The 15,160-nt window shown below is 39.8% G+C and overlaps 1 protein-coding gene across 3 annotated transcripts in view; it reads left to right on the forward strand.

Moving 5' to 3' along the window:
* The window catches only part of hdx (highly divergent homeobox), a 53,677-nt gene that overhangs the window by 14,191 nt on the left and 24,326 nt on the right, over positions 1–15,160 (forward strand). The gene's annotated exons all lie outside the window — the stretch shown is intronic.

Below are 15,160 nucleotides of genomic sequence, written 5' to 3' on the forward strand. Positions count from 1 at the left end.
TTATCCTCTAATGCAGGGTATTTATCAGCTGTTATCCTCAAGTGCAGGGTATTTATCCATCAGCTGTTATCCTCTAGTGCAGGGTATTTATCCATCAGCTGTTATCCTCTAGTGCAGGGTATTTATCCATCAGCTGTTATCCTCTAGTGCAGGGTATTTATCCATCAGCTGTTATCCTCTAATGCAGGGTATTTATCCATCAGCTGTTATCCTCTAATGCAGGGTATTTATCCATCAGCTGTTATCCTCTAGTGCAGGGTATTTATCCATCAGCTGTTATCCTCTAGTGCAGGGTATTTATCCATCAGCTGTTATCCTCTAGTGCAGGGTATTTATCCATCAGCTGTTATCCTCTAATGCAGGGTATTTATCAGCTGTTATCCTCTAATGCAGGGTATTTATCCATCAGCTGTTATCCTCTAGTGCAGGGTATTTATCCATCAGCTGTTATCCTCTAGTGCAGGGTATTTATCCATCAGCTGTTATCCTCTAGTGCAGGGTATTTATCCATCAGCTGTTATCCTCTAATGCAGGGTATTTATCCATCAGCTGTTATCCTCTAATGCAGGGTATTTATCCATCAGCTGTTATCCTCTAGTGCAGGGTATTTATCCATCAGCTGTTATCCTCTAGTGCAGGGTATTTATCCATCAGCTGTTATCCTCTAGTGCAGGGTATTTATCCATCAGCTGTTATCCTCTAGTGCAGGGTATTTATCCATCAGCTGTTATCCTCTAATGCAGGGTATTTATCTATTAGCTGTTATCCTCTAGTGCAGGGTATTTATCCATCAGCTGTTATCATCTAATGCAGGGTATTTATCTATTAGCTGTTATCCTCTAGTGCAGGGTATTTATCTATTAGCTGTTATCCTCTAGTGCAGGGTATTTATCCATCAGCTGTTATCCTCTAATGCAGGGTATTTATCTATTAGCTGTTATCCTCTAGTGCAGGGTATTTATCAGCTGTTATCCTCTAGTGTAGGGTATTTATCTATTAGCTGTTATCCTATAGTGCAGGGTATTTATCAGCTGTTATCCTCTACTGCAGGGTATTTATCAGCTGTTATCCTCTAATGCAGGGTATTTATCCATCAGCTGTTATCCTCTAGTGCATGGTATTTATCCATCAGCTGTTATCCTCTAATGCAGGGTATTTATCCATCAGCTGTTATCCTCTAATGCAGGGTATTTATCAGCTGTTATCCTCTAGTACAGGGTATTTATCCATCAGCTGTTATCCTCTAGTGCAGGGTATTTATCAGCTGTTATCCTCTAGTGCAGGGTATTTATCCATCAGCTGTTATCCTCTAGTGCATGGTATTTATCTATTAGCTGTTATCCTCTAATGCAGGGTATTTATCCATCAGCTGTTATCCTCTAGTGCAGGGTATTTATCTATTAGCTGTTATCCTCTAATGCAGGGTATTTATCCATCAGCTGTTATCCTCTAATGCAGGGTATTTATCCATCAGCTGTTATCCTCTAATGCAGGGTATTTATCCATCAGCTGTTATCCTCTAGTGCAGGGTATTTATCCATCAGCTGTTATCCTCTAGTGCAGGGTATTTATCTATTAGCTGTTATCCTCTAATGCAGGGTATTTATCCATCAGCTGTTATCCTCTAGTGCAGGGTATTTATCTATTAGCTGTTATCCTCTAATGCAGGGTATTTATCAGCTGTTATTCTCTAGTGCAGGGTATTTATCCATCAGCTGTTATCCTCTAGTGCAGGGTATTTATCCATCAGCTGTTATCCTCTAATGCAGGGTATTTATCCATTAGCTGTTATCCTCTAATGCAGGGTATTTATCCATCAGCTGTTATCCTCTAGTGCAGGGTATTTATCCATCAGCTGTTATCCTCTAATTCAGGGTATTTATCCATCAGCTGTTGTCCTCTAATGCAGGGTATTTATCAGCTGTTATCCTCTAGTGCAGGGTATTTATCAGCTGTTATCCTCTAGTGCAGGGTATTTATCAGCTGTTATCCTCTAGTGCAGGGTATTTATCCATCAGCTGTTATCCTCTAATGCAGGGTATTTATCCATCAGCTGTTATCCTCTAATGCAGGGTATTTATCTATTAGCTGTTATCCTCTAGTGCAGGGTATTTATCCATCAGCTGTTATCATCTAATGCAGGGTATTTATCTATTAGCTGTTATCCTCTAGTGCAGGGTATTTATCACCTGTTATCCTCTAGTGCAGGGTATTTATCAGCCGTTATCCTCTAGTGTAGGGTATTTATCTATTAGCTGTTATCCTCTAGTGCAGGGTATTTATCAGCTGTTATCCTCTACTGCAGGGTATTTATCAGCTGTTATCCTCTAATGCAGGGTATTTATCCATCAGCTGTTATCCTCTAGTGCAGGGTATTTATCCATCAGCTGTTATCCTCTAATGCAGGGTATTTATCCATCAGCTGTTATCCTCTAATGCAGGGTATTTATCAGCTGTTATCCTCTAGTACAGGGTATTTATCCATCAGCTGTTATCCTCTAGTGCAGGGTATTTATCAGCTGTTATCCTCTAGTGCAGGGTATTTATCCATCAGCTGTTATCCTCTAGTGCATGGTATTTATCTATTAGCTGTTATCCTCTAATGCAGGGTATTTATCCATCAGCTGTTATCCTCTAGTGCAGGGTATTTATCTATTAGCTGTTATCCTCTAATGCAGGGTATTTATCAGCTGTTATCCTCTAGTGCAGGGTATTTATCCATCAGCTGTTATCCTCTAGTGCAGGGTATTTATCCATCAGCTGTTATCCTCTAATGCAGGGTATTTATCCATTAGCTGTTATCCTCTAATGCAGGGTATTTATCCATCAGCTGTTATCCTCTAGTGCAGGGTATTTATCCATCAGCTGTTATCCTCTAATGCAGGGTATTTATCCATCAGCTGTTATCCTCTAATGCAGGGTATTTATCAGCTGTTATCCTCTAGTGCAGGGTATTTATCAGCTGTTATCCTCTAGTGCAGGGTATTTATCAGCTGTTATCCTCTAGTGCAGGGTATTTATCAGCTGTTATCCTCTAGTGCAGGGTATTTATCCATCAGCTGTTATCCTCTAGTGCAGGGTATTTATCAGCTGTTATCCTCTAGTGCAGGGTATTTATCCATCAGCTGTTATCCTCTAATGCAGGGTATTTATCTATTAGCTGTTATCTTCTAATGCAGGGTATTTATCTATTAGCTGTTATCCTCTAATGCAGGGTATTTATCCATCAGCTGTTATCCTCTAGTGCAGGGTATTTATCACCTGTTATCCTCTAGTGCAGGGTATTTATCAGCTGTTATCCTCTAGTGCAGGGTATTTATCCATCAGCTGTTATCCTCTAATGCAGGGTATTTATCTATTAGCTGTTATCTTCTAATGCAGGGTATTTATCTATTAGCTGTTATCCTCTAGTGCAGGGTATTTATCTATTAGCTGTTATCCTCTAGTGCAGGGTATTTATCCATCAGCTGTTATCCTCTAATGCAGGGTATTTATCTATTAGCTGTTATCCTCTAGTGCAGGGTATTTATCAGCTGTTATCCTCTAGTGTAGGGTATTTATCTATTAGCTGTTATCCTCTAGTGCAGGGTATTTATCAGCTGTTATCCTCTACTGCAGGGTATTTATCAGCTGTTATCCTCTAATGCAGGGTATTTATCCATCAGCTGTTATCCTCTAGTGCAGGGTATTTATCCATCAGCTGTTATCCTCTAATGCAGGGTATTTATCCATCAGCTGTTATCCTCTAATGCAGGGTATTTATCAGCTGTTATCCTCTAGTACAGGGTATTTATCCATCAGCTGTTATCCTCTAGTGCAGGGTATTTATCAGCTGTTATCCTCTAGTGCAGGGTATTTATCCATCAGCTGTTATCCTCTAGTGCATGGTATTTATCTATTAGCTGTTATCCTCTAATGCAGGGTATTTATCCATCAGCTGTTATCCTCTAGTGCAGGGTATTTATCTATTAGCTGTTATCCTCTAATGCAGGGTATTTATCAGCTGTTATCCTCTAGTGCAGGGTATTTATCCATCAGCTGTTATCCTCTAGTGCAGGGTATTTATCCATCAGCTGTTATCCTCTAATGCAGGGTATTTATCCATTAGCTGTTAACCTCTAATGCAGGGTATTTATCCATCAGCTGTTATCCTCTAGTGCAGGGTATTTATCCATCAGCTGTTATCCTCTAATGCAGGGTATTTATCCATCAGCTGTTATCCTCTAATGCAGGGTATTTATCAGCTGTTATCCTCTAGTGCAGGGTATTTATCAGCTGTTATCCTCTAGTGCAGGGTATTTATCAGCTGTTATCCTCTAGTGCAGGGTATTTATCAGCTGTTATCCTCTAGTGCAGGGTATTTATCCATCAGCTGTTATCCTCTAGTGCAGGGTATTTATCCATCAGCTGTTATCCTCTAGTGCAGGGTATTTATCAGCTGTTATCCTCTAGTGCAGGGTATTTATCAGCTGTTATCCTCTAGTGCAGGGTATTTATCAGCTGTTATCCTCTAGTGCAGGGTATTTATCCATCAGCTGTTATCCTCTAGTGCAGGGTATTTATCCATCAGCTGTTATCCTCTAGTGCAGGGTATTTATCCATCAGCTGTTATCCTCTAATGCAGGGTATTTATCCATCAGCTGTTATCCTCTAATGCAGGGTATTTATCCATCAGCTGTTATCCTCTAGTGCAGGGTATTTATCCATCAGCTGTTATCCTCTAGTGCAGGGTATTTATCCATCAGCTGTTATCCTCTAGTGCAGGGTATTTATCCATCAGCTGTTATCCTCTAATGCAGGGTATTTATCAGCTGTTATCCTCTAATGCAGGGTATTTATCCATCAGCTGTTATCCTCTAGTGCAGGGTATTTATCCATCAGCTGTTATCCTCTAGTGCAGGGTATTTATCCATCAGCTGTTATCCTCTAGTGCAGGGTATTTATCCATCAGCTGTTATCCTCTAATGCAGGGTATTTATCCATCAGCTGTTATCCTCTAATGCAGGGTATTTATCCATCAGCTGTTATCCTCTAGTGCAGGGTATTTATCCATCAGCTGTTATCCTCTAGTGCAGGGTATTTATCCATCAGCTGTTATCCTCTAGTGCAGGGTATTTATCCATCAGCTGTTATCCTCTAGTGCAGGGTATTTATCCATCAGCTGTTATCCTCTAATGCAGGGTATTTATCTATTAGCTGTTATCCTCTAGTGCAGGGTATTTATCCATCAGCTGTTATCATCTAATGCAGGGTATTTATCTATTAGCTGTTATCCTCTAGTGCAGGGTATTTATCTATTAGCTGTTATCCTCTAGTGCAGGGTATTTATCCATCAGCTGTTATCCTCTAATGCAGGGTATTTATCTATTAGCTGTTATCCTCTAGTGCAGGGTATTTATCAGCTGTTATCCTCTAGTGTAGGGTATTTATCTATTAGCTGTTATCCTCTAGTGCAGGGTATTTATCAGCTGTTATCCTCTACTGCAGGGTATTTATCAGCTGTTATCCTCTAATGCAGGGTATTTATCCATCAGCTGTTATCCTCTAGTGCATGGTATTTATCCATCAGCTGTTATCCTCTAATGCAGGGTATTTATCCATCAGCTGTTATCCTCTAATGCAGGGTATTTATCAGCTGTTATCCTCTAGTACAGGGTATTTATCCATCAGCTGTTATCCTCTAGTGCAGGGTATTTATCAGCTGTTATCCTCTAGTGCAGGGTATTTATCCATCAGCTGTTATCCTCTAGTGCATGGTATTTATCTATTAGCTGTTATCCTCTAATGCAGGGTATTTATCCATCAGCTGTTATCCTCTAGTGCAGGGTATTTATCTATTAGCTGTTATCCTCTAATGCAGGGTATTTATCAGCTGTTATCCTCTAGTGCAGGGTATTTATCCATCAGCTGTTATCCTCTAGTGCAGGGTATTTATCCATCAGCTGTTATCCTCTAGTGCAGGGTATTTATCCATCAGCTGTTATCCTCTAGTGCAGGGTATTTATCTATTAGCTGTTATCCTCTAATGCAGGGTATTTATCCATCAGCTGTTATCCTCTAGTGCAGGGTATTTATCTATTAGCTGTTATCCTCTAATGCAGGGTATTTATCAGCTGTTATTCTCTAGTGCAGGGTATTTATCCATCAGCTGTTATCCTCTAGTGCAGGGTATTTATCCATCAGCTGTTATCCTCTAATGCAGGGTATTTATCCATTAGCTGTTATCCTCTAATGCAGGGTATTTATCCATCAGCTGTTATCCTCTAGTGCAGGGTATTTATCCATCAGCTGTTATCCTCTAATGCAGGGTATTTATCTATTAGCTGTTATCCTCTAGTGCAGGGTATTTATCCATCAGCTGTTATCATCTAATGCAGGGTATTTATCAGCTGTTATCCTCTAGTGCAGGGTATTTATCAGCTGTTATCCTCTAGTGCAGGGTATTTATCCATCAGCTGTTATCCTCTAATGCAGGGTATTTATCCATCAGCTGTTATCCTCTAATGCAGGGTATTTATCTATTAGCTGTTATCCTCTAGTGCAGGGTATTTATCCATCAGCTGTTATCATCTAATGCAGGGTATTTATCTATTAGCTGTTATCCTCTAGTGCAGGGTATTTATCTATTAGCTGTTATCCTCTAGTGCAGGGTATTTATCCATCAGCTGTTATCCTCTAATGCAGGGTATTTATCTATTAGCTGTTATCCTCTAGTGCAGGGTATTTATCAGCTGTTATCCTCTAGTGCAGGGTATTTATCCATCAGCTGTTATCCTCTAATGCAGGGTATTTATCCATCAGCTGTTATCCTCTAATGCAGGGTATTTATCTATTAGCTGTTATCCTCTAGTGCAGGGTATTTATCCATCAGCTGTTATCATCTAATGCAGGGTATTTATCTATTAGCTGTTATCCTCTAGTGCAGGGTATTTATCACCTGTTATCCTCTAGTGCAGGGTATTTATCAGCCGTTATCCTCTAGTGTAGGGTATTTATCTATTAGCTGTTATCCTCTAGTGCAGGGTATTTATCAGCTGTTATCCTCTACTGCAGGGTATTTATCAGCTGTTATCCTCTAATGCAGGGTATTTATCCATCAGCTGTTATCCTCTAGTGCAGGGTATTTATCCATCAGCTGTTATCCTCTAATGCAGGGTATTTATCCATCAGCTGTTATCCTCTAATGCAGGGTATTTATCAGCTGTTATCCTCTAGTACAGGGTATTTATCCATCAGCTGTTATCCTCTAGTGCAGGGTATTTATCAGCTGTTATCCTCTAGTGCAGGGTATTTATCCATCAGCTGTTATCCTCTAGTGCATGGTATTTATCTATTAGCTGTTATCCTCTAATGCAGGGTATTTATCCATCAGCTGTTATCCTCTAGTGCAGGGTATTTATCTATTAGCTGTTATCCTCTAATGCAGGGTATTTATCAGCTGTTATCCTCTAGTGCAGGGTATTTATCCATCAGCTGTTATCCTCTAGTGCAGGGTATTTATCCATCAGCTGTTATCCTCTAATGCAGGGTATTTATCCATTAGCTGTTATCCTCTAATGCAGGGTATTTATCCATCAGCTGTTATCCTCTAGTGCAGGGTATTTATCCATCAGCTGTTATCCTCTAATGCAGGGTATTTATCCATCAGCTGTTATCCTCTAATGCAGGGTATTTATCAGCTGTTATCCTCTAGTGCAGGGTATTTATCAGCTGTTATCCTCTAGTGCAGGGTATTTATCAGCTGTTATCCTCTAGTGCAGGGTTTATCAGCTGTTATCCTATCAGCTGTTATCCTCTAGTGCAGGGTATTTATCCATCAGCTGTTATCCTCTAGTGCAGGGTATTTATCAGCTGTTATCCTCTAGTGCAGGGTATTTATCCATCAGCTGTTATCCTCTAATGCAGGGTATTTATCTATTAGCTGTTATCTTCTAATGCAGGGTATTTATCTATTAGCTGTTATCCTCTAATGCAGGGTATTTATCCATCAGCTGTTATCCTCTAGTGCAGGGTATTTATCACCTGTTATCCTCTAGTGCAGGGTATTTATCAGCTGTTATCCTCTAGTGCAGGGTATTTATCCATCAGCTGTTATCCTCTAATGCAGGGTATTTATCTATTAGCTGTTATCTTCTAATGCAGGGTATTTATCTATTAGCTGTTATCCTCTAGTGCAGGGTATTTATCTATTAGCTGTTATCCTCTAGTGCAGGGTATTTATCCATCAGCTGTTATCCTCTAATGCAGGGTATTTATCTATTAGCTGTTATCCTCTAGTGCAGGGTATTTATCAGCTGTTATCCTCTAGTGTAGGGTATTTATCTATTAGCTGTTATCCTCTAGTGCAGGGTATTTATCAGCTGTTATCCTCTACTGCAGGGTATTTATCAGCTGTTATCCTCTAATGCAGGGTATTTATCCATCAGCTGTTATCCTCTAGTGCAGGGTATTTATCCATCAGCTGTTATCCTCTAATGCAGGGTATTTATCCATCAGCTGTTATCCTCTAATGCAGGGTATTTATCAGCTGTTATCCTCTAGTACAGGGTATTTATCCATCAGCTGTTATCCTCTAGTGCAGGGTATTTATCAGCTGTTATCCTCTAGTGCAGGGTATTTATCCATCAGCTGTTATCCTCTAGTGCATGGTATTTATCTATTAGCTGTTATCCTCTAATGCAGGGTATTTATCAGCTGTTATCCTCTAGTGCAGGGTATTTATCCATCAGCTGTTATCCTCTAGTGCAGGGTATTTATCCATCAGCTGTTATCCTCTAATGCAGGGTATTTATCCATTAGCTGTTAACCTCTAATGCAGGGTATTTATCCATCAGCTGTTATCCTCTAGTGCAGGGTATTTATCCATCAGCTGTTATCCTCTAATGCAGGGTATTTATCCATCAGCTGTTATCCTCTAATGCAGGGTATTTATCAGCTGTTATCCTCTAGTGCAGGGTATTTATCAGCTGTTATCCTCTAGTGCAGGGTATTTATCAGCTGTTATCCTCTAGTGCAGGGTATTTATCAGCTGTTATCCTCTAGTGCAGGGTATTTATCCATCAGCTGTTATCCTCTAGTGCAGGGTATTTATCCATCAGCTGTTATCCTCTAGTGCAGGGTATTTATCAGCTGTTATCCTCTAGTGCAGGGTATTTATCAGCTGTTATCCTCTAGTGCAGGGTATTTATCAGCTGTTATCCTCTAGTGCAGGGTATTTATCCATCAGCTGTTATCCTCTAGTGCAGGGTATTTATCCATCAGCTGTTATCCTCTAGTGCAGGGTATTTATCCATCAGCTGTTATCCTCTAATGCAGGGTATTTATCCATCAGCTGTTATCCTCTAATGCAGGGTATTTATCCATCAGCTGTTATCCTCTAGTGCAGGGTATTTATCCATCAGCTGTTATCCTCTAGTGCAGGGTATTTATCCATCAGCTGTTATCCTCTAGTGCAGGGTATTTATCCATCAGCTGTTATCCTCTAATGCAGGGTATTTATCAGCTGTTATCCTCTAATGCAGGGTATTTATCCATCAGCTGTTATCCTCTAGTGCAGGGTATTTATCCATCAGCTGTTATCCTCTAGTGCAGGGTATTTATCCATCAGCTGTTATCCTCTAGTGCAGGGTATTTATCCATCAGCTGTTATCCTCTAATGCAGGGTATTTATCCATCAGCTGTTATCCTCTAATGCAGGGTATTTATCCATCAGCTGTTATCCTCTAGTGCAGGGTATTTATCCATCAGCTGTTATCCTCTAGTGCAGGGTATTTATCCATCAGCTGTTATCCTCTAGTGCAGGGTATTTATCCATCAGCTGTTATCCTCTAGTGCAGGGTATTTATCCATCAGCTGTTATCCTCTAATGCAGGGTATTTATCTATTAGCTGTTATCCTCTAGTGCAGGGTATTTATCCATCAGCTGTTATCATCTAATGCAGGGTATTTATCTATTAGCTGTTATCCTCTAGTGCAGGGTATTTATCTATTAGCTGTTATCCTCTAGTGCAGGGTATTTATCCATCAGCTGTTATCCTCTAATTCAGGGTATTTATCTATTAGCTGTTATCCTCTAGTGCAGGGTATTTATCAGCTGTTATCCTCTAGTGTAGGGTATTTATCTATTAGCTGTTATCCTCTAGTGCAGGGTATTTATCAGCTGTTATCCTCTACTGCAGGGTATTTATCAGCTGTTATCCTCTAATGCAGGGTATTTATCCATCAGCTGTTATCCTCTAGTGCATGGTATTTATCCATCAGCTGTTATCCTCTAATGCAGGGTATTTATCCATCAGCTGTTATCCTCTAATGCAGGGTATTTATCAGCTGTTATCCTCTAGTACAGGGTATTTATCCATCAGCTGTTATCCTCTAGTGCAGGGTATTTATCAGCTGTTATCCTCTAGTGCAGGGTATTTATCCATCAGCTGTTATCCTCTAGTGCATGGTATTTATCTATTAGCTGTTATCCTCTAATGCAGGGTATTTATCCATCAGCTGTTATCCTCTAGTGCAGGGTATTTATCTATTAGCTGTTATCCTCTAATGCAGGGTATTTATCCATCAGCTGTTATCCTCTAATGCAGGGTATTTATCCATCAGCTGTTATCCTCTAATGCAGGGTATTTATCCATCAGCTGTTATCCTCTAGTGCAGGGTATTTATCCATCAGCTGTTATCCTCTAGTGCAGGGTATTTATCTATTAGCTGTTATCCTCTAATGCAGGGTATTTATCCATCAGCTGTTATCCTCTAGTGCAGGGTATTTATCTATTAGCTGTTATCCTCTAATGCAGGGTATTTATCAGCTGTTATTCTCTAGTGCAGGGTATTTATCCATCAGCTGTTATCCTCTAGTGCAGGGTATTTATCCATCAGCTGTTATCCTCTAATGCAGGGTATTTATCCATTAGCTGTTATCCTCTAATGCAGGGTATTTATCCATCAGCTGTTATCCTCTAGTGCAGGGTATTTATCCATCAGCTGTTATCCTCTAATGCAGGGTATTTATCCATCAGCTGTTGTCCTCTAATGCAGGGTATTTATCAGCTGTTATCCTCTAGTGCAGGGTATTTATCAGCTGTTATCCTCTAGTGCAGGGTATTTATCAGCTGTTATCCTCTAGTGCAGGGTATTTATCCATCAGCTGTTATCCTCTAATGCAGGGTATTTATCCATCAGCTGTTATCCTCTAATGCAGGGTATTTATCTATTAGCTGTTATCCTCTAGTGCAGGGTATTTATCCATCAGCTGTTATCATCTAATGCAGGGTATTTATCTATTAGCTGTTATCCTCTAGTGCAGGGTATTTATCTATTAGCTGTTATCCTCTAGTGCAGGGTATTTATCCATCAGCTGTTATCCTCTAATGCAGGGTATTTATCTATTAGCTGTTATCCTCTAGTGCAGGGTATTTATCACCTGTTATCCTCTAGTGCAGGGTATTTATCAGCCGTTATCCTCTAGTGTAGGGTATTTATCTATTAGCTGTTATCCTCTAGTGCAGGGTATTTATCAGCTGTTATCCTCTAGTGCAGGGTATTTATCAGCTGTTATCCTCTAATGCAGGGTATTTATCCATCAGCTGTTATCCTCTAGTGCAGGGTATTTATCCATCAGCTGTTATCCTCTAATGCAGGGTATTTATCCATCAGCTGTTATCCTCTAATGCAGGGTATTTATCAGCTGTTATCCTCTAGTACAGGGTATTTATCCATCAGCTGTTATCCTCTAGTGCAGGGTATTTATCAGCTGTTATCCTCTAGTGCAGGGTATTTATCCATCAGCTGTTATCCTCTAGTGCATGGTATTTATCTATTAGCTGTTATCCTCTAATGCAGGGTATTTATCCATCAGCTGTTATCCTCTAGTGCAGGGTATTTATCTATTAGCTGTTATCCTCTAATGCAGGGTATTTATCAGCTGTTATCCTCTAGTGCAGGGTATTTATCCATCAGCTGTTATCCTCTAGTGCAGGGTATTTATCCATCAGCTGTTATCCTCTAATGCAGGGTATTTATCCATTAGCTGTTATCCTCTAATGCAGGGTATTTATCCATCAGCTGTTATCCTCTAGTGCAGGGTATTTATCCATCAGCTGTTATCCTCTAATGCAGGGTATTTATCCATCAGCTGTTATCCTCTAATGCAGGGTATTTATCAGCTGTTATCCTTTAGTGCAGGGTATTTATCAGCTGTTATCCTCTAGTGCAGGGTATTTATCAGCTGTTATCCTCTAGTGCAGGGTATTTATCAGCTGTTATCCTCTAGTGCAGGGTATTTATCCATCAGCTGTTATCCTCTAGTGCAGGGTATTTATCAGCTGTTATCCTCTAGTGCAGGGTATTTATCCATCAGCTGTTATCCTCTAATGCAGGGTATTTATCTATTAGCTGTTATCTTCTAATGCAGGGTATTTATCTATTAGCTGTTATCCTCTAATGCAGGGTATTTATCCATCAGCTGTTATCCTCTAGTGCAGGGTATTTATCACCTGTTATCCTCTAGTGCAGGGTATTTATCAGCTGTTATCCTCTAGTGCAGGGTATTTATCCATCAGCTGTTATCCTCTAATGCAGGGTATTTATCTATTAGCTGTTATCTTCTAATGCAGGGTATTTATCTATTAGCTGTTATCCTCTAGTGCAGGGTATTTATCTATTAGCTGTTATCCTCTAGTGCAGGGTATTTATCCATCAGCTGTTATCCTCTAATGCAGGGTATTTATCAATTAGCTGTTATCCTCTAGTGCAGGGTATTTATCAGCTGTTATCCTCTAGTGTAGGGTATTTATCTATTAGCTGTTATCCTCTAGTGCAGGGTATTTATCAGCTGTTATCCTCTACTGCAGGGTATTTATCAGCTGTTATCCTCTAATGCAGGGTATTTATCCATCAGCTGTTATCCTCTAGTGCAGGGTATTTATCCATCAGCTGTTATCCTCTAATGCAGGGTATTTATCCATCAGCTGTTATCCTCTAATGCAGGGTATTTATCAGCTGTTATCCTCTAGTACAGGGTATTTATCCATCAGCTGTTATCCTCTAGTGCAGGGTATTTATCAGCTGTTATCCTCTAGTGCAGGGTATTTATCCATCAGCTGTTATCCTCTAGTGCATGGTATTTATCTATTAGCTGTTATCCTCTAATGCAGGGTATTTATCCATCAGCTGTTATCCTCTAGTGCAGGGTATTTATCTATTAGCTGTTATCCTCTAATGCAGGGTATTTATCAGCTGTTATCCTCTAGTGCAGGGTATTTATCCATCAGCTGTTATCCTCTAGTGCAGGGTATTTATCCATCAGCTGTTATCCTCTAATGCAGGGTATTTATCCATTAGCTGTTATCCTCTAATGCAGGGTATTTATCCATCAGCTGTTATCCTCTAGTGCAGGGTATTTATCCATCAGCTGTTATCCTCTAATGCAGGGTATTTATCCATCAGCTGTTATCCTCTAATGCAGGGTATTTATCAGCTGTTATCCTCTAGTGCAGGGTATTTATCAGCTGTTATCCTCTAGTGCAGGGTATTTATCAGCTGTTATCCTCTAGTGCAGGGTATTTATCAGCTGTTATCCTCTAGTGCAGGGTATTTATCAGCTGTTATCCTCTAGTGCAGGGTATTTATCCATCAGCTGTTATCCTCTAGTGCAGGGTATTTATCAGCTGTTATCCTCTAGTGCAGGGTATTTATCAGCTGTTATCCTCTAGTGCAGGGTATTTATCAGCTGTTATTCTCTAGTGCAGGGTATTTATCCATCAGCTGTTATCCTCTAGTGCAGGGTATTTATCAGCTGTTATCCTCTAGTGCAGGGTATTTATCCATCAGCTGTTATCCTCTAATGCAGGGTATTTATCTATTAGCTGTTATCTTCTAATGCAGGGTATTTATCACCTGTTATCCTCTAGTGCAGGGTATATATCCATCAGCCGTTATCCTCTAGTGCAGGGTATTTATCCATCAGCTGTTATCCTCTAGTGCAGGGTATTTATCAGCTGTTATCCTCTAGTGCAGGGTATTTATCCATCAACTGTTATCCTCTAATGCAGGGTATTTATCTATTAGCTGTTATCTTCTAATGCATCTTCTAATTGACTGATTTTCATCAAGCTGTCTGCTCAAGAGGAAGCTTCTCCTTGTAACCAGTTACAGTTATTAATTAACCTACCAGGGTGTTTACAAACACCACAGGAACAACATCATCCACATTGATCACATTTTTACTAATGCTGTAGCACTTTGTTCTAAAGCTGTATCCGTCCCCATTGGATGCAGTGATCACAATATAGTGGCTATATGCAGGAAAGCCAAAGTTCCAATAGCTGGGCCTAAAATAGTGTATAAGAGATCATACAAAAGATTTTGCTGTGACTCTTATGTGGATGATGTTTAAAATATTTGTTTCTCTGATGTGATTAATGAGGAGCTGACTGACTTAATTACTGCAAATTGTTATGTGACTAAACTCAATAAAAATAAGAAGAAACTGTATTATGAAGCCAAGATCAATGATATAAATAATGATGGAGTTCTTTAAATGAAATTATGGACAGAAAGACAAATTCCACTCCATCTTTCATCCAATCAGATGGCTTATTCATCACAAAACCATTTTAATTTGCCAGTTATTTTAATGATTACTTCATTGTCAAAGTGGGAAAACTTAGGCAGGAAATGCCAATAACAAACAGTGAGAAATTGTATTCATGCATTTAAAAACAAATAATGAAAGAAAAGCTGGTCAAGTTTGAATTTTGTAAAGTTAGTGTGGGAGAGGTGAAAAGATTGTTATCGATCAATAATGACAAACCTCCTGGCATTGTCAATTTAGATGAAAGCTACTGAGGATGGTAGCTGACTCTATAGCCACTCCTATCTGTCATATTTTTTAATCTGAGCCTAGAGGAAAGTATTTGTCCTCAGGCCTGGACGGAAACCAAAGTAATTCCGCTGCCCAAGAGTGGTAAAAGCGGCCGTTACTGGTTCTAACAGCAGACCTTTAAGCTTGCTGCCAGCTCTTAGCAAACTGATGGAATTTTTGGGGACCAAATACAATGCTATTTCTCTGTAAACAAATGAACAACAGACTTTCAGCATGCTTATAGAGAAGGTGACTCAACATGTACTGCACTGACACAAATGACTGATGATTGGTTGA

The sequence above is a fragment of the Oncorhynchus gorbuscha genome, linkage group LG23 (genome assembly GCF_021184085.1).
Source record: "Oncorhynchus gorbuscha isolate QuinsamMale2020 ecotype Even-year linkage group LG23, OgorEven_v1.0, whole genome shotgun sequence".
NCBI lineage: Eukaryota > Metazoa > Chordata > Actinopteri > Salmoniformes > Salmonidae > Oncorhynchus > Oncorhynchus gorbuscha.